General features: G+C 40.6%; 1 protein-coding gene and 1 long non-coding RNA gene across 18 annotated transcripts in view; one reads left to right on the top strand and one right to left on the bottom strand.

The window, feature by feature from the left end:
- The window catches only part of LOC107262917, a 38,571-nt gene that overhangs the window by 3,092 nt on the left and 13,795 nt on the right, over window positions 1–21,684 (top strand). Inside the window, exons 1-7 of one of the 8 annotated variants that reach the window (XM_025081919.1) lie at window positions 3,653–3,815; window positions 3,920–4,180; window positions 4,375–4,650; window positions 4,906–5,100; window positions 5,224–6,561; window positions 7,096–7,355; window positions 7,423–8,089. The gene's annotated coding sequence lies outside the window, so the exon portion shown is untranslated. Of the gene's footprint in view, window positions 1–3,652; window positions 3,816–3,919; window positions 4,181–4,374; window positions 4,655–4,902; window positions 5,101–5,223; window positions 6,562–7,095; window positions 7,356–7,422; window positions 8,488–18,459; window positions 18,756–21,684 lie in introns of those variants that run through there. The other 7 variants (XR_003058860.1, XM_015729618.2, XM_025081923.1 and 4 more) reach the window with 7 other exon arrangements.
- LOC107262992 lies at window positions 11,152–18,421 on the bottom strand. Of its 10 annotated transcripts, XR_003058908.1 has the most exons (9): window positions 17,805–17,943; window positions 17,438–17,735; window positions 15,620–15,880; window positions 15,148–15,511; window positions 14,710–15,021; window positions 14,335–14,566; window positions 14,112–14,201; window positions 11,716–13,209; window positions 11,152–11,637 (listed from the first exon to the last, which is right to left on the bottom strand). It is a non-coding gene; the product is annotated as an uncharacterized LOC107262992 (long non-coding RNA). The 10 variants fall into 10 exon arrangements; XR_003058902.1 differs by adding an exon at window positions 18,297–18,421 and having other exon boundaries at window positions 11,716–14,566; window positions 17,805–18,209; XR_001536587.2 differs by adding an exon at window positions 17,988–18,349 and having other exon boundaries at window positions 11,716–14,566; window positions 17,805–17,905.

The following is a 21,684-nucleotide window of genomic DNA, read 5'->3' as shown; positions in this document are numbered from 1 at the left end:
ATATATATACCTCTGAAATGTACCCTCGATTTCTTTTTCTTTTTCTTTTTTACGAAATATAACGATTTTCGTTAAAATCAATATTTTACGTAATTCACTTTACGTAATCCGCCATTATTGTTCGCTGCTGGCAAAGCATTTTATTATCGTTAAGCTCGCACGTATTTACGTAATTTACCATTTTGTACGTCATTCCCGAACCTTACAGTGTGACCACTTTTTCTTTAATCTATACTCAACATAATCACAGGTAACTTTTAATCAACCATGCCGTAAGGTTATAATGAAATTTCCATGTGCATCGTAATTTTGTTATTTCATTTAACAGGAAATCGAGCTGTATGGCACCCTTGTTTATCGACCGAGTAAGAGCACGCAGGACCGTCTATCAGGTATACAATGACTGAGAATCGATTATCCCTGGTCAGATTGGGGAATGAACTTTGGTAATATCGACTATCGGAATATATACTCGACTCGATAAATCAGACGGCTGTAAGGGACAGTTCGATAGGTCTAGAACACGTCCAGAAGCCTCGAGTCAATTATAAAATTGCTAAGTCAACAATTTCCTCCTTGAATTTCGTGGAAGATACGAGGCGACGCAGTAGCCCAACCATGCGTGAGCGGAATCGAGCGAGCGACGGTCGTAAAGAAGGTCTTTTCAAGGAGAGCTCGTTCCTCGAAGAAACGACCTCAAGGGAATTTGTTTTTATCTTGAAATTGCAAACGATTCGAAATATAACGCAGAAGTGCATAGGCGTTAACGTACTGCCTGAAAAGCCGATTGAGGTTATGTGCTGGTTGCTCGATCTCGTTGGGTTTTCGGATATTGTTCAGCTGGAAGAAATATATATTTTTTATTTTTAACACGAACCCCGTATATAATATACATATATGAATACATACTTGATTGCTGAATCAGCAACGAGGTGGTATAACCTAATTATGCGTGCTATCGAGATTTAATGAATTTGTTACATATTGGATATCGGAGCTTCAGCACGAGGGCTGCTCGTGGATACCGCAAGGTTATTGAAAAATATTAATCAACTTTTTGTTTCACTTTCTCAAGATCTGACGCAAGCAGTTGGTAACTACTGTATTCATTCTATACAAAGTTTTCTCGCTCCCCGTGGTATTATCTCTTTAGCGGTTACGGTCCTTTTTGCTGTCCCGGTTAAAGGATGCAGGTTCGTCAGGACGAAGGTGATTGATGAGACTTTTCGCTTGTCGTCTGTTTGGCTTTTGGCGAAAGTCTTACGAAAATTCAATTAAAATCCCCAACACCTCGGATATCCTCGTAGCAATTAATTTTTGGCTCGCCGTAAAGTCTCCTTGAAGTAACCCACGTGACTTCGTAACATTTAATCGCGAGTCATGCTGTCTTAACGGCGGCTACGGACGATCGTGGTAGTTCGAAGAAATTCGCGAAAATACTTCCCGAGTCATCTGGTACTTTCGGAATTATACGAGGAAGATGATAAAATCAGAGAAGACTCGGTTATCTGGATTTAAACACTAAACAACCTTCTTTAGCTCGCGTGTAAACCATTGAAGTGTAATGGTGAATCCCATAGGGTGAAAATCGATTTTCGCTGTAATTACAACGAAGTCGAGCAGGCTGAAAGTCGTCGAGACGGTTTGCGTAGAATCCCCTGTTTCTGTTTAGGTTAGGGTCGTGTATACCTGTATGGTATTTCTATGGAATTTATTTTTTTTTTATTTTTTTTTTTTTATTTCCTCTTCCGCCAGACGATGCTAATCGTATCGTCTCCATGGAATATTGCTAACGCTTGCTCTGGATAACGAGATAGGAAGGAGACAACAGCTACGTCATGCAGCTACGTCCATGGAGTTTTCACAAATCCATTGGAAAATTTTGACTTCCGGTATGCAAGTTACAGCACTTTTTGGAAAGCGCTGTTTATTTGAATGTAACTTGAGTAACTTTGAGCGCCTTCGAGAGGATTCGGAGCTACGGAGGTGAGAAAGCCGAACGACAGAAAAAGAAAATTCAAGGATTTCGTATTGCAAAGTAAGTAATATTAAAAAGAAAATTTATCATGTAACAAAAGAAAAACGGCATCGGAAAAAAAAAGAAATGTTAATTTCATCTGGACCAGCTGTGACTACGAGGAAAGCATATTTAACGTGCTGGAACAAAAAAAAAAAACCTGGATTTGCATCCCACGCAGATCTATAGATCCTGATAAAGTTTTAGCAAGAATTTTTGTGATTTAGCAAAAAAAGGGAAAAAAATAAAAAATTTCAACTTCGCCACCAGGATTTCAAAATCCAAGGATCTCATCTCATACGGCAGCAGAGCGTGTAACTAGATATATATCCACTCATGCTTCAAAGAAAGAAAGTATCAATTCGCTCCATAGTGAAAAAAGTGTCTTCCACATTTCTAGAAAAAAATTAACGCAACCCATCCCTTTTATCCCTTTTATCTTCCGATCATAGGAGAGAGAGAGAGAGAGAGAGAGAGAGAGAGAGAGAGAGAGAGAGCTCTTAAGTTTTCTCTCGTAGGAGTATCCATATAGCGATGTCAGCCCAGAGACAGAGCCAGCATCCCTCGCAGCCACGTGGGCGAGGATTCCACTGACAAAGAGAAAACAGCCATTTGCGAAGTCTCGTGAAACCGAAATACCTCAACGCGGCAATTTCGCGGTATTTTCGAATGGGTTTCTGGAACGTACGAGTATACAGGCTGTAGCTTATTCGGGGTCCGATTAGAGAGGAGCCCCTATCAATATCGTAAGAATGCCTCGTTCTACTAGAACAATGCGTTGATAGGTTAGGTTAGGTTAGCTGCAATATTATTATTATTCCTACGACAAGTATAAATAAAGGTAGCCGGGTCCTCAGACGATTTGGGCTCCTCCCTCGTCGGACCCCGGCGAAGTTACGTCATTCCTCGTACAATCTTTCAGAAGGTATCACTTTATGGTCAATATCTGAAAATTGATATTTTCATACCAGTACAAGTGCCAACAGCACCTATGTGAACTTGGCACTCGACTTAAAAATATTTTAAATTTTCAAAACGCGATTCACATGGGTGCCAACGATGTCTACGCTTTATCTCTAGATACGTATTCGCTCGTCCACCTAGCTTTTACAAGACGACACGTTTAACTTTTAACACTCTGAAGCTGCTCCCAGGTCGAAGACTCCATGATCCCAGGAGAAATATGCCAGGGATGGATCTACCAATTGGTTCAAATTTAAGGCTGTACCACGTGGTGATCCAGAATACACGGACCATTGGTCCAAGTCCCTTTTCTCATGGGACAGTCAATGTGGACGAGATATTAGACAGGGGTTCTTATCAGGTCTCCAATAAATCCTCCATGATGCTGCCCGACCTTTGACCCCTCACAGTAATTTCTTTTGCACGGCAATACATACCTCAGAAATTTGACAGTCCCTACGTCACTTCCAGCCTTCACGAGAATATTGTGGGTTCGCCATGTTTATCTTTGCTATATAAATTTCCCTAGATCACAATTACAGGAGCCGGATGTCTTGGCATTGGTTAGCCCCACTTTCCGGTATGTGTAATGGTCGTAAATTAAATTAATTAATAGGCTGTATAGGTTGCTTATCGGGTGACGGTTTAGGGGTGAAGCAATTATCGTTAGCCTTGAGCACCTGGACCATTGGACGACCTAGTAACAGGCTTAAACAAACAAACGACCTGTGGCATCCTAACCCTTCCATATACTGTCTGCTGATCGATTGGATCCATATTTGAACATATTGCACATTCGATTACGGTGGTTTCAACCCAACATGGTTTTACCGAGGTTTTATCAGCTACTTATCTAGTCTTGGTCGTATCAGCCGATCAACGTAGCTCAATTATGTGGTTATCTCAATAATCCGATTATTTCAATGGCTTTGTTCTCAGGTTTACCAAACGTACGAGAAGCCACTCGGCTCTTTGGTACATGACGGCTGCCTATACATTGCCCAGAGGAGAAGTTACGTTAACAGATCGTACAAGAAAGGAAACTGACTACATTTATCAACGCCCAGCATCTTCCTCGTTCAGAAATACATCTTCGGACTGGACCACTTCCTCCCTCGAAACTTATCGAGCTTGTACCGGGACGGAACATGAAATTTTGTACGAAAACACAACCAGGCATAGATACGTATCTCCATAAACGTAAGTTGTTTTGGTTGGCAGTGCTTTAACCATCCTATGACGATACCAGCCCCCAGCATCCCTAGTCTCACTTTAAATGTCAGTCTGATACTTTAAGGAGGCTTCCTGAAATTCTCTAGATCCTTTATGCACCTGAGTCCAGGCAGGTCGTTGGTAAATTATACATTTTTAAAAATATTTTCATTTTTTGACAGGTGAGTCTGCTTCCTGGTGACAGCTGCGGTACCGTCCATGGATTTTGAATGAGAATCTAATGAGCTCCTAAGAAATCTTCTTAGAGGAAGATGCGAACTCGTTTAGCATTCTTTTCACGTCGAAGTGCTGACCTCCGTTATCGGAAAACGTTAACCAGGATCTCCTGGGAAGTTCAGCCTCTGTGTAAGCCACCAGGTTGGCTGGCGTTACATTACCAGCCACGTCACCGTCGGCAGACATTAATGCCTATGGATACGACCCTGGCTGCTTATAATGTAGGTCGGCCTCGTTTGATTAATACTTAATGTCTGTAGGAGGATTGATTAGAAGGACGTAAATAATAGAATTGCTTTTCACGAACTTGGAGAATTTTTAAGTAACTCAGCCGAGTTCTTACGAGTCACTTAAATTACAGATTCCTACGATGAATACCTAGCACGTTCTTCGAACGTTAAACTTAATCCAGCTAAAGAACGCGACTCCTATTGTACTGCGAAGTTGATAAATATTTACAAGATTCTTTTCAGCAGGTATAAAACAGAGTGCTCCCGTACGAGGCACGAGGTTTCACACTTTGCTCAGAGAGGGACAGACTGAAAGAAAGCGTCAGGGCCTCGTCCGGATGAGATAACGAGAGAGCAAAAGACAAGAACGAGACGACGAAGAGGATGGAAAGTAGGCTGAAAATATTCGAGGCAACTGAGTAGTATCAAAGGAATTTCTAGGTAAGACAAAAAGTAGATTACTCGCATCATTCCTTTTTATATACGTATAACATACTACCTCGTTCTTCCAATTTTTTTAACACTGCAATGTCTGTATTCTTATTCGAGAATTTTTTTTTTTAGTTCCGAACAAAAAAAAATGTCCCAGAAGACTCCAGAACGAGCGACCCGGCTCCCGTTCTAACGAACATCGCGCCACGTATATCTCGTAGCCGAGAGAGGAAGTGAGAAAGGGGAAAAAATTAAATGGAACTACGTCAGAACATTTTTCCAACTTTGTCAACGTCGCGATGTACTTGACTGTATCATTATATAATACAGCGTCGCGCTACCCCCTATCGAGGGCACTGCGAACTAACGCCATAGAAAAGTATAAGCCGATTTATCGTCCAGTGAAAATTGGCCAGTAAACACAGCAGGCGAAATAGAAATTCAAAGAGATGGTCTCTCCAAGTTATCTAAGCTGTACCGTAGCGATAGGAAACATCTTCTACGCAAGTGTCCCTTAACACCATTTTATCGTTGGGATGTGTTAACAGTGCGCCGCGACGACCAGCGTAACCATCCACATCGCTACACCCGTCACGTACACAGCGACGATCATTATCGGGTCGTTCTTTTTTTTCCCTCTACTAAAGAGAATCATTTGCTCGACTGTACAGCAATTGCCACCCTTAACCGGTAGGGTGTCCTATCTACCCTCACTCGTAATTATTCCTGCTAGTGATATCTACGGCCCTTCAACACGGTACGTATTCGCGTTCGTGTGAATGCAAGTACATCCGGCAGAGCTCAGTATGTTATGAATATTGCCTGGGCAAGTAACCGTGGCCGAGGTCGTCGCTTCGGGTATTTACCAGGGAATTAACTCAGCGGCGGTCTCCTGGGTTGCGACATACGAGCGTGCTTGTCGCTGGGAAACGTAGCTGTGATCAATAGCCAGCAACGTGAAAGGAAGGAAGGAAGCAAGTGGGTACTCACCTGCCCAACGTTCAACTATCCGTGGCTGTGTGCGATCACGTGAAATCACCGAAGGACACGAGAAAGGGTAGATTGTTAGTTTTCGAGAAAACTCAATAGCTAAGCAGACACCGAAGCGAGAAAGTGAGGTTAGGATTGAGATTAAAGTTTGGGAAGGAAAGTGAGCAAGTTAAGTATCGATTCTCTCATCTCGTATCGATATAAATGAAAGAATTTCTTTCTTTTTTTTCTCAATCTTTATTTAGGGCTGCTACGTATGTTCTGGCTAGGGGTGATTCTTGCCCATTGCTAAATCTCGCCGCGTATCCTCGGACCACTCGAAGGTGAAACGAATGTGGCTAAACTCGAGGTTCTAGCATAATTTTCGGGTTTCCCCAGCTCTCGTGGGGTGGAAACTGCCTGAGGAAATGGGAGCCATTATTAAGCCAAAACCACGGATATTAAGCTCGGGAGGGAGAAAGCCGATAAAGCGCAGTATGGGTACTTTGAATTTTTTTTATTATTATTTATTTTCTCCTTTTCATCCTCCGCTACTTTATTCTTGTACCGAGCACCTATATTCTAATCTGCCTAGCTACGTTCTCCGCTGTATATTCTTTTTATCCAATTCTCATCGAGTGGAAGTTATTTTCTTCTACGCCTTGAGCTCTTCACCTTAGCCTCAAAGAATATATATATTGAAGAACGAAACGCATCGCGAAAACACGCTCCACGTAGTAGGCGTCTTTACACGAGAAATACGATATCACTCGATACTCTCTTTACACTTTAGACATACAAACAAACCGACAACTATTTTTATGTATCCACGGTAAATTCCTATTCCCACGAAACGATAGAACCAATCGAAAAATCAATTCGAACTCGAACCGCGTAGTTATTGCAACGGCAGTCCGCGACCACGTAATTCATATACATATATAACCATGGCGTACAGTCGACCGTAGTGTATCGCGTAAAATCTGTATGGGGATATAAGAAAATTAAATTGATTTGTATCTTTTTTACTTAAAGATCTTGCCACATCTCGCAATTCGTCTCAAGGACCTGGGAGTTATCAGGAGGTATACGCATCGATTCATTCTGAAGATCCTTTGTCATCCGAATGGACCCTGACCTCTCGTGGAACCGTCCTCGACTTCCTGTTCTTAACTCCAAGGCAGGATCACTCCGTGAAATTGTTCAGGAATATTAAGTTTCGATTTTGGTCGCGCAATCTCAGCGCAATTCAGTGATTCCTCAAGGGAAGCCATCCGCACGGCTCGACGCACCAGGTACTCTGAGTTCATATCCGTCCTTTTGAATTCCCTGATGATGACTTCCTCTTTTTCTACCTCGCAGCAAATCCTGACTGGAGATTACACGTGGAACGTTGCCGTGGGCTTCTTGGTGAACATCGTGGGAGAGAGGAGCAGAAAGCATTTTCTCGACTGGCAAAGAAATCTTTGTCCCAGCGTCCTGCAATTTCAAGAGTTAACCAAGATGGTGATTCTTGATGAGAGAATTGCGTCTAGTGCAACGCCGCGCGTTATCTTCCTCTATTCTTTCTGCGTCCCATTCGCTTTTTTCACCGAGTGACTGTGACTACCCTTTCCCATTCTCCTGTGCGTATTCGTTCCGCGATAGAGCACGCGTGCGCCGCGGCATTGGGGGTGCAAGCTTGGCTCGGCCGGGTCGTCGAGACGCCGGCAGAGCGGCGTCGGGACGCGAGGTTCGCGTCTATCCTCGGAGAAACAACCTCGCATCTCTTATACCTGCGTGCTGCTCGCATCAGCCCCGTTAGTTCACTCGTACACTGTGGTGTATCGTTTCATGAGATTGTCCGTCGGGCCGGCGTGTTGTCTAGTATACTTTCTTTTATTTTCACTTTTATTCACTGTCCGAGAGTGTTTCATTCGACACACGTCCTACGGGAGACATTCTATTTCACGACGGTATTCCATTGGCTGACAGTAACGTCAAGATACTACTGAGCACCAAGAGAAGATACTCGTCTACGAGTAGGTTGGTGAGTAATCACCAATTCGTTAAAAAAAAAAAAGATAACTTAAGACAGGAATATTTTAGTAAGCGACTCGAGACAAGAAATTTTGTTAAAATTTTATTAATTATCTTGTCAATTTATTCTATTCGCTTTTATCGTACGGTGACATCGCTGGCTCGATCTTCCTGTAAGAAATATTAATTAGACAATGGCTTTGATCAATTAATTGGCTTTTGGGTAATAGCGTTGCCTGGGTGTTTGATTAAGGCCTTTGTCAATGACTTTATTGTGTTTATGATATATAACAGAAAAATCAATGGTTTCACTTGTTATTGTACTCAAGTGACATTAAGTAGGCAATTTTAAATGTACCGCCATCTGTACTTTCAAATTTAATAAAAGTAACCGGCTTCCCGTCCCAATCGCGTATCAAGGGCTTTAGTTTTTACAGCGCGAAGCGAGATTTATTTTTTTTCAGACTTGTATCTACCTGTTCGCCTCTCTATACTTATTTCCTATTCGCTACCGGCTGACACCTTTCTCTGCCTTTCTTTTTTTCATGAACTTGTCTCATTCTCTTTGTTCTGTTCAACCAGTCCTCTTTGGAAATTCAAACCGACGCTAACATAGCGTCCTTGTCAAACTTCATCCCTCTCTTACTTTCTGACCAGTTCTCTCTGCCTTTTTTCGCCATCCCCTCCTCCCTACCTCTCTGCCTCTCTCTATTTCTCTCTCACTCTCAGAGCTTCACAACTTTCCATCACTCCATTTCTCGTCTCGTTCGTTGTCCTCGGCAAATTAAATTTCGTCCAAACGTCTAGTCGACTTGAGCGCCCCTGCGGCGCACGTAGGAACCATCGAGGAAAAGGATGAGGAAATTACACTGAGCACAACATTCGCATTGGTTATAACACGGTTAATTAAATTCGTAAGACTTTTAAATATCCCGCCAGAAAGCACTGACTATTATTACAATCTAAATACTTTTTCATAGGGATATTAAATTTTCATATTTTCTCCGCGATGGAAGGTTCTTTATTCTTTATCCTGAACAAATTAAATTCCCTCGGATCGGCTACGTATATCTACATAGATCTATCTATATAGACTGTCACGTAATTTTGTGCAAACTGTGCAAGCAGAGTCTAAAAGCGATAGAGGACGAAATCTTGCTTAATGGAATCATCATTCGTCCTGGGGAATTCTTATCGCGAGAGACGTGTCACTTAAATTTCCCTGTTAAGTAGCACCCGGCTAAATTAACGGCCCTACGGATATTCGAAGCTTAGAGAACCCGGTAATCATCTCGTTCGTCAAGACTCACGTAATATCCTGCATACGTAGTCGCCATATCTAACATTGCAGGAAAGAAAAAGCATCAAATTCAATTTTCAGTTCTCACAAAACACCAGTACTTCTGTTTTCTATGACAAGAAACTCCCATCGTCCATCTTTATTATCCCTACGATATTTTATATGTCCCATATAGTCTCAGTCGATAAGTAGAAATCTACCTAAAATTTGGGCCGAGTGGTCATTTTCCCCATACAAAAACATTACCGCCCATCCCATAATCCATACCGTCATTTATACCCAGGGATGTTCGTCCCTGTCCTATTATTACCTATAGTTCTTGCATCTATAGATATACTATCGTGTACAGTTATCATAGTCAGTCTTCAATGCTAATGTGAAGTATTAATGTCTGACATCAATAGCCGCATTTAAACGTCCAGATTTATTAATCGAATAAGATCTGGTTTGCTTATGGCGATCGTGTAAAAAAGCCTTATACGATTGCACAAGACTCCAAACCCGTTTTTTCAATTTTCCCTCTTAGAGTCCAACCTTCGAATATCATATACGCATGTCTGTAAAATGGCTTCGGAACGTCTTCCTGTCAAGTCAATATAAATAATAGTTTATGCGAAAGAAGAGTCGACGATATAAAAATACATTTTTCAACATATACATATGACAGATATCATATTTTATCTCATATTTATCGTATCGCTCATATGGAATCTATATTTTTATTAAAATTCACAAATGGTATATCTATGTACAATATGATCCACTCACCGACTGAACTTATCGCTCGATACCACGCGTATACTCAACAAACGTTAATACTCTGCAAATCCGTCGATTCGTAAGCCTATTAATTAGATATCACAGATACTAGCCTATATCAAAGCCGAATTTAACGCTCGAAGCTTAAAGTACACTTAATAAACGTAAATGATCTATCACACGTTTATTACTTTAGCTCCGAGTTAAATCTCAGTTCACACCACCGTCTTGAGTTTAGGTTCGCTTAACGTGGCAAATACGTTTCCGTGCGTTAAAATGTCTGACGTAATCACGTTAAGGCTTTTAGGAATGAAACGTGTTTATTTCCTGTCGAGAAATTACTTAATATTTAACTACCGCCATAACCCCTCTTTCTACACCTCTAAGTAGGCACGTTACGGGTTATGGACTCGTTACACCCAATGGGACTGGCCTAATCTGTAGGAGATAAATCGATCCTGGACTCTTGAAGATGTTCGAGGGATAGTTGAGTTTACGGGGATTTTGCTAAAGAATTTTTTTTCCACAATAAGCTTGTCCCAAGGGGTTACAAGAGCGAGGAGGTAGATTTTCCGGACTGAAATATTTTTATCAGAAAAAAAACCTATTAGGACTCTTTCGAAGTGGATTTTTTTTCGTAGAGATTGTTTATAGGTACACGTATACTGTGATGATTATTATATAAATTTATATCGTTTGATAATCGACGCTAGGTAAATCTTATCTGTAATATACTCTGCAGACGCGATTGTGAATCTGTATGTATTCAGCTTTAATATCTGAATTAGTATTTATATATAAGTGTCTAAACTCATTCTCAAGCGATGCCACCTTTACGGGCTTTCTGGTTGGTATAGAAAATCGAAATTACCCAGAATCTAATAAGAGCGTTATCCGCTTTTATGGAAAAAAATTTTACATCAGTATCCGGTACCGCCTTTTAGAATCTAGTTAGCCGACTAAAATCATAAAACAGAAAGAAACGTGAAAGGAGAGATTAATAGGTAAACGGATAAGAGAAAAAAAAAGTGTATTACAATGTACAATCAAGGTTTAAAGTAAGCAACCTAACCTAAAAAGCAGACTCGTACGAAGCACGCTGCTCTTCCCGTATCCAACGATTACCCAGAGTGCACCACTCTCGAGATCTGCCGAAGGAACATACGTTCGTATATTAACGTGTTACGTTCGTTATACAAGAGTCCACGGAAAAGAGCAGCAAATTGGTTATCGATCGATTTTTTCTCTCTCTCTCTCTATTTCCAGCCGATAGAGGGTACTCGTAGTCGATACCTACAGTTCTCGAGAACAAGGCCAATATCTGAACCCTCTAGATTCGGACACCCGTAACGAACTTGCATTGTTCGCCGACAGAGTGCCAACGTCTCTTTCCCTTAGGTCTATTTTTACCTTTGCCTCTGTTCGTCTCTCTTGATTTGTCTTATCATCTTTCACGCCTTACGAGTACCTCAGCAGCCATCTTGCACTTGGGAACAAGGCTGAAAAGTCGAAGAGGTTGACTGGTGTCATTCCTTTGTGATACTGAAAATTTGTCTAGACTACTCAAGCGGGATTACCAAGCAATGATCGATCGGTCGGTGTGTACGATGCTTAAGCTTTTCCACCGTCAAGTATCGCGTGAGACGGTTTTGTTTGGAGCTAACGAGATTACCTTGAATAATCTTTAACGCTGCGACCTGATAAGGAGGCTCCGAAATAAGCCGGAAATCAGATCCAGCAGGCGTTAGGTAAGACCGAACTGTAACTAGGGTCGTGTTCGAGAATGAGTTTTAGAGCTTGAATGAACGTAGCCACGTATCTATGATTAGGAGGCACTCTCCAGCATCCGTGACCTCATCTTATCAGCTTTCCTTTACCTATTGGTACAGATCCAGTCTGCTTTATCCAGCGTGCGAATATTGCTTCCGTTCCACGGTGTCATATAGGGGAAAAGTATCTTTAGGTTGGTACTGTACAGATGACATGGTAGTGGAACTCAAAATCGATTGGTACCCCTGACACTTTATCCAGAGATATTTGCGTCTCTTTGTATCGCAGATGCTCTTCGTCAATGTCGTAAAAACTTACTTTCTATTCGTTTGCGTTCCTTAAGTCTACTCAGCACTTATAGTCGTTATCAATATCCACGGATCAAGTTACGAGTGCGTACGTACCTTAGGGAAATTGATAAGGGACACGAAGTGCTCAAAGTTTTCTTTTCTTCAAGTTTTCCCATTACCGATCATGATATCTCTATCCAGATTTTATTCGGCTCTAGTTATATTGCTTGAGAACAACTCGCCAGATATTGTCCTTATTGTTTAATTATATTTCGTTAATATTACTTTTAAAGATCCAATTAAATATTTTATTATTATAATTCACATTGCCAGTAGATTAAATCGATAGGATAATCTTTACGGTATATGTTGCCAATGGAACGTACTATATGTCATATCTGATACACATATATATATATACTGATGAGCTACCTCATGTATTTATATGTTACGTTGTACCGCAGAGTCAAATTGCTTTCGTGTATAGTTTCTTTTAGTATTTTGAAATTTATCCATTTGCCAATTGTTGTTTATTAGGACAACAAATGCAGTGCTTGCAAAAATAGTTTATCTTGCTGCTGTTACTCGTTAAATGTTGAATAATGGATTTTTTTGGATTATTAACTAGTTGCATTTGGCTCGTTGAAATTTTCGAATTTTTTGTTTTACTGCTAACCTCACGTCTTACGTTAGTCTCGCAACGGTGGTAGGTGCCGTATTAATCGAGATAGGACTCCTTTGGGACAATGAAGGATTTATTCGATCCGAACCTTTTTCGATACTGTTATTTACGCTCGACATCGTGTAACTACAACGGAACATGGAAAATATCGATCTCACACAAGATTAAATTCAGCTCAATGGTCGTACGGATGTTAGCAAGAGGTATGAGCCTGCAGATAAATCGATCGATTCGTATGCATAGTCAGTGATAAGAAAGACTTAGCTGATATTAGCGTAAGCCTGAAATATCGTAGATCATTCTTGAGTTCAGGATAGGAGAATCTTTTCCTATAACGTTAAAGGGACATGAAAGTCATTGTAATTTTCATTGTAGCTCCGAAAAAGTTCGAAACAGGATAAAATGATCTGAATTTATAGTTGAAAAAAATTTGTATTATAAGGTCACTAAACATTTTTTTATCTAAGGATAATATCGAACCACCCGGTATATCTGTTTTCAGTGATCAGAAAGCTCAAGGATTTCTAGGGATGATTAACGCATAATAAACGAGCTTTCGTTAATGTTAATTCTACCTGCCGCTTTGTTAACCAGCGGCATTTAATACCGACAATAGGTAGGAATCTGCGATACCCGTAAAATATATATTAATGACTTTCCGCCAGGCATTAGGAAATGACGAAGTGGTAGCAGGGTAACGAACGATGGCCGGGAGCCAAGAGAAACGGGCGAACAGGCAAAAACGACGAGGCAACGAAAACGAGTAAAATATTATATGTCCACATAAAGAGAATTAGATGACCCATCGAAAATCAGTCATACGGAATAACGAATGATGGAGTTTCCGGGAATAAAGTTACCGGACGTCGTATTAATCCTCAACGATAAAAATTCAGCGCCAAAGGAAATTGGAAGTACGATATGACGCTTCGTCGTCTACCATGAAATTGGAATAACTTTGATAAGGATTTTTTCGCCAGTGCGTGGTGGGAAGGATGAAAAATATTTTCCAACCAATAAAACATGGGATAACCCCAAGCTCGAAGGCAAATGAAAGAAAAGCATCGCATTAAGATGCATTTTGCCAGAGAAAGGTTTGACACGTAAATAGCCAGAGTCGCCATTTCCAAGCCTGCTGATACATTTACATAAAATTTCCATTCCCAGTGCAAGGTTCTATACTCAACTTCTACGTACCTATTAGGTACCTTACCATACTTATTATACATACCAATATATATATATATATCCACCGTAGGTGGTTAATATCTACATAAAGTTGGTAGATATTTGTAATTCTGCAGAGTTGCCGTTTTCTAACCTTTAAATTTTATGGAATTTAATTCATGCACATTAGCTGCTTTTAACCTTCACCGTAATCCTTACTAATGACTGAAGGATCAAGCTAAAATTATTTTTAAGTTATAAACTATTACGATAACGTTCAACCTTACCGCCTGTTTTCCACTTTTGTACTACCAAAACACGACGTTCTCTGTAAGCTGCTTAATATGGTCAAAGGACACGCCGTACAAATTACTAAGGGCAACTGTGTACTTTGTGTAATTGCTGCTCTTTCACAGTCTCGTTAATATATAATGGTCTTCTCAGTACGGGTTTTACGTATCGGTCGACTCTCATCTCGCTCAGGAAAATCCTAATGGTGGGTACAGGTCCATACGCGCTCTGAAAATTTATCCTGTATAGAAGCATCCAAATAAGATGATTAAGTCAACTCGTGTGGTGATTTTCCACTTTTATGTCATATGTGACTACGGGTCCCCTGACATTATAGGAATATATGTATATATATAGTGTTTGTCATTTACCACCTCAGAATTTCTAATTCGACGCAGATACCAGAGGGTTTGCATACTCTGGGTGTCCCTCATACCGCAACTGGTATGTCAACATTTCTGTCTGGCAATCCTGGCGAGCTCGCTCCGAAATCCTTTGAGGATTAAATGAAGTTCACATAGCGCGTCTGTCAATTTTGGTCGGTCTTGCAATTCACGGTGGTAGTACAGGATTCGAAGGATATTTCTGGATAGAAGCTTGGATGCAGACGTGACAATAGAATATTTGAGTGCTGCAGTGCTGGGATAAATCCTTCTGTACGAAGTGAAGGTTTCGCGCTGTAGCTTTAAAAAAAGATAAACTTTTCTCGCTCTGTTGGATTCATTGAATCTAGCGAATGGTCGTTCCTTCTTTTCTCTCCGTAGAGACCATTCGCGCGACAGGAATTGAAAGAAACGTATAAAGGTTACCGAGAATGCCATTGTGATGATTTTCGATCATTTATAAAGCACCTTGTGGCGTTTGTTCTTCTTTTTCTTTTTTTATTCCCCGCATGAGACGCCAAGTCTTCGCGTAGATTGCGTGCGTACTTCCGGTGGTCAGTGTACAATATATCTACATCTGTCTCTACTGAAAATAAAAGGATTCAAGGAAAGTATTTCTTCCGTCTCTTGTTTCTTGCGCTACTTCTCACCAAATGGATCTTCCCGGTTATTTGTCTATTTCTTTTCTTCACTCACTCGGTTAGCTGGGCTTTTTAGTTCATTTTTCTCTTCTTCTCCTGTCAGTGTCACTTGCTCCTCGTGGCGAGACTCCTATGAGGTACCCAGATATCTAAAGTAGGTGAAAGGGTTTACATTAGAATAACGTAAAATACCCCTTGATCTAATGGATGCAGGATTAATATTTTTCATATTTACTTAGAGAACATGATTTACTCACATATCCAAATAGATCCCCTCGGTAACGTATCTCTGAGGTACGACCTTCGACCTTTTACATGCTGGTCGTGATTGGATCCTTGAACATCCGGGAACTAAATATCACGAGGTCTCAAATACTTTCCACCCTCTGATAACGTTCGAATTGCGATTCCTTCAGACAGTCTGAGGCTGGTCCAGCATCTATCCGTCACGTCGTTGGAAATAACGGCCAGAGGCTTTGCCCAAAATGACAAACGCACATTTGGCAATCAGGACCATGCTGTGGAGTAGAAATAAATTTAAGTCTGACCAGGCTGAAGGAATCGACTTGGCCGTTTAGCGGATAACACCAAAAAGGCCAAGAGGGTTGCTTTCCTAACTCGTGGCCATAATCTTGAATTTTAGTGGAGATTCTCTGGGGGCGAATTTCATCCCTCAGCCCTAGCTATACGAGCATATGCTATAGGATGTTATAAATCCTCTTGGAGGAATCGACTTTCTCGATAACACCGGAAAGGACTATAGTAAAGTTAACCAGGTCTGACATTACAAAACTCGAGAGAAGCGAGTATACGAATAAATAAACTGTGTAAAAGCGGCTATTGATCTGGAATCGTGCCAGCGAAGCTCATCGGATATCGGTGGCATGAAAAATAATAACATTTGTATCGGAAACGGACACGTCGATGGAGTTATCGTTCCACCACGTTATCACACAGACTTGGCACATAGCGGCGTACAGTCGACATCCTCTCTACCCATTGTTTGCAAAATCATTCCAGTGTAAATTTTTATCTCAGCAGTTTTCGTGTATACGCTTCGTTAACGGTCCATCTCAACGACTAGTTGGTCTTTATAAATTTCTCAAAGGATCCCCGTAAGAGAGGACAATAATTTTATGATAACCACTCAAATTTCCCAGCATCCTTCACAAAATGCTCTACCAACCATACGGACATATCTGAAACATTATTTTGTCTCTGTAAGAACTGCTGTATAATATTTAAAAAATCCTTCCGCATATATCAATGACAATTTTCATGATAAAATATATATTATAATTCCCGCACCAGGATGAACTGCAATATTTATCAAAATCAAATATCTAATTTTAAATCAGTCTGTGTATTGCTAAAGTATCATAGCGTCATGTATAATTTCAAGGATTTCTTCTCGAATCAATATTCATTTAAATGTATAACAAAGATCATGAGGTTGGAATAGCCTGATCCCATCTAAAATTCATGCGCGACAAATGATTCGCGTATGTAAGCGGACATATGATAAAAAACAATTTTCGGGGGTAAAATTTAGGGGTGGTTTTTATCCCTTTGAAAAATCCTGAAACACCCCAACTGAAATATTTGATGGAGTTAACGGAAACGCTTTTCTTTATTTTTTTGAGCGCATACCCCGGTTTTTATGCAGAAAAAGAGCATAAAAAATATAGTTTTTTCAAAATATAAAATAAGGGTTGCAACCCCTTGGGTCATTAACAAACCTCATATCTTCGACTTCTTATGACAAATATTTTCCACTTGGTTTTATTAAAAAATATTAATTAGAAGTCGAGATATGATGAAAAAACGATTTTCGGGGGTGAATTTCAGGGGTCGTTTTCACCCCTTTAAAGTGGATGTCAGCACAAAAAAAAAAATACGTGTCTCTTATTTTGTCGAGTACTACAACATATCAAAAAATTATTGAAATCGGTGGGGTCGGGTTGGGGGGGTTTCCTTGTAAGTGCTGGTATCAGTAAATCCGCTGGCCATTCTCAGAGCACTGTGGAAACCGCACGGAGATTCTACAAAGTGGCATCATACCAATTGTGAATTACCGTCTGCCATTGGATGCTCAATTCGAAAATCGATGACTGGTTCGTAGTATCGTTCCAAGTAGATATACCCAATATTTAAGTGTACGCAGCCACTTTCGTATAAGCGCCCACACACGTATCCAATCCCATAGAGATGTAAAAGTCACGACTGCGCAGGATGAAATCGGCCATCGCTTCTAGTCGGGTACCTCGTAGGTGGGTGGTAGGTAGATAGCCGGGAGAGTGGTTTGAATTGATACATTCCTGGCGTTAGAATGTTTCCAAAAATACCCTCGGCAATAGACCCTTATTCGATAACCTACAAAATTCATGAATTCAGTATATATGTATATATATATAAATTTATACATCCTTTATATCAACATACGGTACGAGTTGAAATGGCGCCAAAGTAACGGCAGCTGATTGATTGCCGTTAATCATCATCTCCATTTAGCAGCTACCAAAGCGACTAACGAGATGGGAATTCTGCGTGTGGAGGGAGTAAGGAGAATATTTAGAGCATGACATTGGGTTATTCAGGTTCCTGAGTATTGCTTAAGGGTTTCACCATGTTATCCCATAGCTCGAACCAGTGGGTAAATATGGCCGATACCTGGCTATCCTAACTGTTGTGACGTGTAATTCCCTCGGCAGCTTTCTGGTTCAATAAAGCAGCCGTCATACCCAACATGGTAACGCTCTCTTCGTTTCGAGGAATCAGATGTATGAACAATAGCAGGTAATCTTCGATCCTTCGATGAATCCGATACTATACTAGTCAAGTTGAATACTGAATAACGTGAATGTCTCTTCTTAATTTTATATCGAATCTTAATTTCGCTCTAACAGATTACCACTTTAATGCACAGCCCATTACCATTATTGCTATTTGTATCTAGGGAATAATTTACACCAGTCAGTACAGCTCACTCACTGACTAGTCTCTGTTTACTTTAGTCCGCGCCTACACGTTATCCTAGGAGCGCCGGAGCTAAAGTCACGTCGGACGGTAGAATCTCTATTGCAGTTCCATGGGAACGTCACCAGTCGGTAAATTGAACTCGGAGTAGGACAGAGAAAGAATATTCCGACACTGTACGCGATGGATCGTCCAACTGTGTCGCAATCGGAGAGAGGAATCTTTTCAAGAAGATCAATAGATTCAGAACGACTGTAGTGACTTGCGAACTTGCCAAGAGACATATAACCTTACCTGCTGGATTTCAAGCTTCACTAAATACAACTTAGCACAGCCTGCACTTTCTTAATGACTTTTCCATGAGATTTTACCAAACTCTATCTCGGATCTTTGACAGACAGCTGCGTGACTAGGTGGGTAAGTACCTTATAAAGATATCTGCTCAGCTGTTAACTTTTTTAACGACCGTAGATTTTACGTAATTTGTACCTTACAATAAAAACAGTCCTTTCACGTTTGTTTTAACGTGCAAACGAGTACTTTGGAGTTATCCGTAAATCTGACATTTCCTAGTGAAACGGGACACGCCTGTCATAACCTTTTTTCTTTCTAGTAGCTTCGACTATGCTCATAGCGTATTGTTATAATTGTGTACTGTAGATGAAGATATATTTAGGTATCTAGCTTTGCCTGTGCATACACGTTCATTTGATCCTACCAGCTGCTTCTACCGAGGATACCAAGCATATTGAATCAGTCAGGGAATCAACTAGGTACTTACTTGTAAACAGTACGATTCTACATTAACAACGGCCTCGCATAGAATTTCGTGTATGGATCTATACAGCATTGTAAGCTGTTTTAATTTGTTCTCCTCGACAACTATATTTGCTAAGAGTAAACTCGTGAACTTGTAAATGTTGAGTGTACGCGAATTTATCGTCGGTACGAAAATCACAGACTTTGAGTTATTTGGGAAAATTTAAATTTGAGGTTATACCCTATGAAGTCTCACGCCTCAAGAGATCGTCTGTCTTGGAAAGCTTTGCTGTGAGATAAAATATTTTTTTCCTTGACGTAAGAAGGCTAAGGGGAAAAAGGAGGACTGAAGTTAAACCAGTAAAACAAAGGGTAAAGGTCGATGTGCAAGAAAAAAGGGTGGCTTCATCTTAGATGCTTCGAGAAAGCTTGTCAAAGGCTTGGCTATAAATTTGTCATGAGTCTCTACTATGTACGTACCTTGAGAAAATTAGGGAAGGAACGTCACGAAACCACAAAGACGTACGAATAATTTAGTCAGAGGGAAAATATTATTGGAGCGAAAGTGTCTAGAGATTCAGAGAAACGAGCGAGTTGATTTTTCAGCTTAAAATAATTGTTAAGCAGTAGAAAATGACGTGGAAGGTATGATATTATTAGCAAGTACCTCCTTCACCCAAAATATTTCCATTATCGTTTCCCTGTACCACCATCAGCTGGTTTGACCTTTTCAAACGACCTAACCTAAATCCAATATGATTTCCATCTAAAGCCGTACTGGTATGAAATATCGGGCTGAATCGAAACATGAGACATTAACGTGTAATAAACCTAGGTAATAATGAGAATCTTTTCAGAGTGCCAAGCGCTTCGTGAACTATACATATATTCAACGCTAAAAATCCCTATACTGTAAATATACGCATCAGAACTTACAACGTGGATTCGCCAAATGGCTTAAATCACATAAAGCAGCATTTACTTGCTAGGGACTCTCGAATGCAAGGAGTGAAATAAATTTCATATGAAACAGTCCATGCGGTAACGTGATAAGAAATTTTTCCCACTAGGAAAAAAAAACGAGTACAATATCTAGGGTAACCAGAATGAACGTGATTGACGGAATTGTACCAATCCTTAGTTTAACAATGAGAAACGATGCTATCCAAGATGGTCGTGACTGTACGCTTAAAAGGAAACAAAGTTCATGCGAAGTTCAGTCCACGCCTGTTGCTCCGGTTCGTTCAGGTCAGCAGAGGTTATACGTACAGCGTTGTTGATTCCGTGCAGAATCTAGGCTGCAACACTTTGTACACGGAGAAAAAGTATAAATTAATATGCAGAAGAAATTCTGCCATAGTTAAATGTAACATGTTAAGTTGGCACCTGTAGGACTCCTTGAGATTGCTGTCTGATTGCCTGTTGCTCCACTTGGCAGAGTTACCAGAAAAGCCGGAGTGGCGCGCAGCAGCACGGTAGGTACGAACCATTCCAGAGTGCAACAGTTGGGCAACGTCACGGCTGGAACCTTCTCGCCATATTCTATCCCTGAGTATTCCTAACCTAGACTCATTTTACATTTCTAACCTCCTCCAGTCCATTTCGGTATCGACGTCACTAACCTATAGATCTTTTCAACCAATGCATTCATTCATTCAAGCGCGATGTTTATTTTCTATACGTATACATTGGGAGCTCCCATAGTTCCTAGCGTCACGATGCTCGTCCGTCGGCCCGTCACGACGTTGCGTCCTTTCGTTCTCCTGTTAGTCCCTGCACACCCCGCCGATCAATACTCACCTGCTCGAGCACGGTACACGTAGATACGCAGCAGACTGTACATACACGTACAGTTTCATAGAAATCTAACGGTAATGCATAGACACAATAGAGGTATACGCACGTAGCTCGCTTGATACCGGTGGTGAAAATAATTTATGTGACATAAAGAGAAACAGACGAGATATACAAGTGGAAAAGATTTTAGTGATAGGATTTAAGAAATAGAAAGGCATTAAACCTACTGCTTTTACGTTCTCATAAATAATATACGATGTGCACTCTCTTGTATTCACGTAGTAAAAAAAATGGCGGTAGACTGTTACCAAGGGTCATGGCTGTCCGATTACTCGTGGCTATGAGGAACCTCATTGTTGGCTGGGGTGACTTACGTCACTGTGTATTTTTTACTGTATAAGAGTGTATCAGAATTTTTTTATCGTCGCTACGCACCTCGAGGAGACACTATAAAATGGTAGCTTCCCTTAGCGCTTAAGATTCTTGACTCCGGTGGTGGACGAACGGTTACTCCCTGTAAATTGCCTTGATATTGCCAGCGCTCGATGGACATTCTTTCTTATTTGATCCCTCACTCCTTGAGCGTCCCTTTTCTCAGGTATGCCAACCTATTCTCTTACTAAAGGCATTGAATGCCTCTCGCGTATTGCCTTTTGCGTTCTTATATGCTATTTATTTTTTCTTTCTCGCACCTTGGGCTTGTAATTTGTTTACAATATTTATGTTTCTCGTTTGGCCTCAGTATTTATATATTTTTTTATTTTTATCCTCAACACCAAAACCTTTCTCG

Source organism: Cephus cinctus, unplaced genomic scaffold, assembly GCF_000341935.2.
Source record: "Cephus cinctus unplaced genomic scaffold, Ccin1 Ccin1_scaffold0013, whole genome shotgun sequence".
NCBI classification, from domain to species: Eukaryota; Metazoa; Arthropoda; class Insecta; order Hymenoptera; family Cephidae; genus Cephus; species Cephus cinctus.
This window is presented reverse-complemented; position numbering and strand designations above follow the sequence as displayed.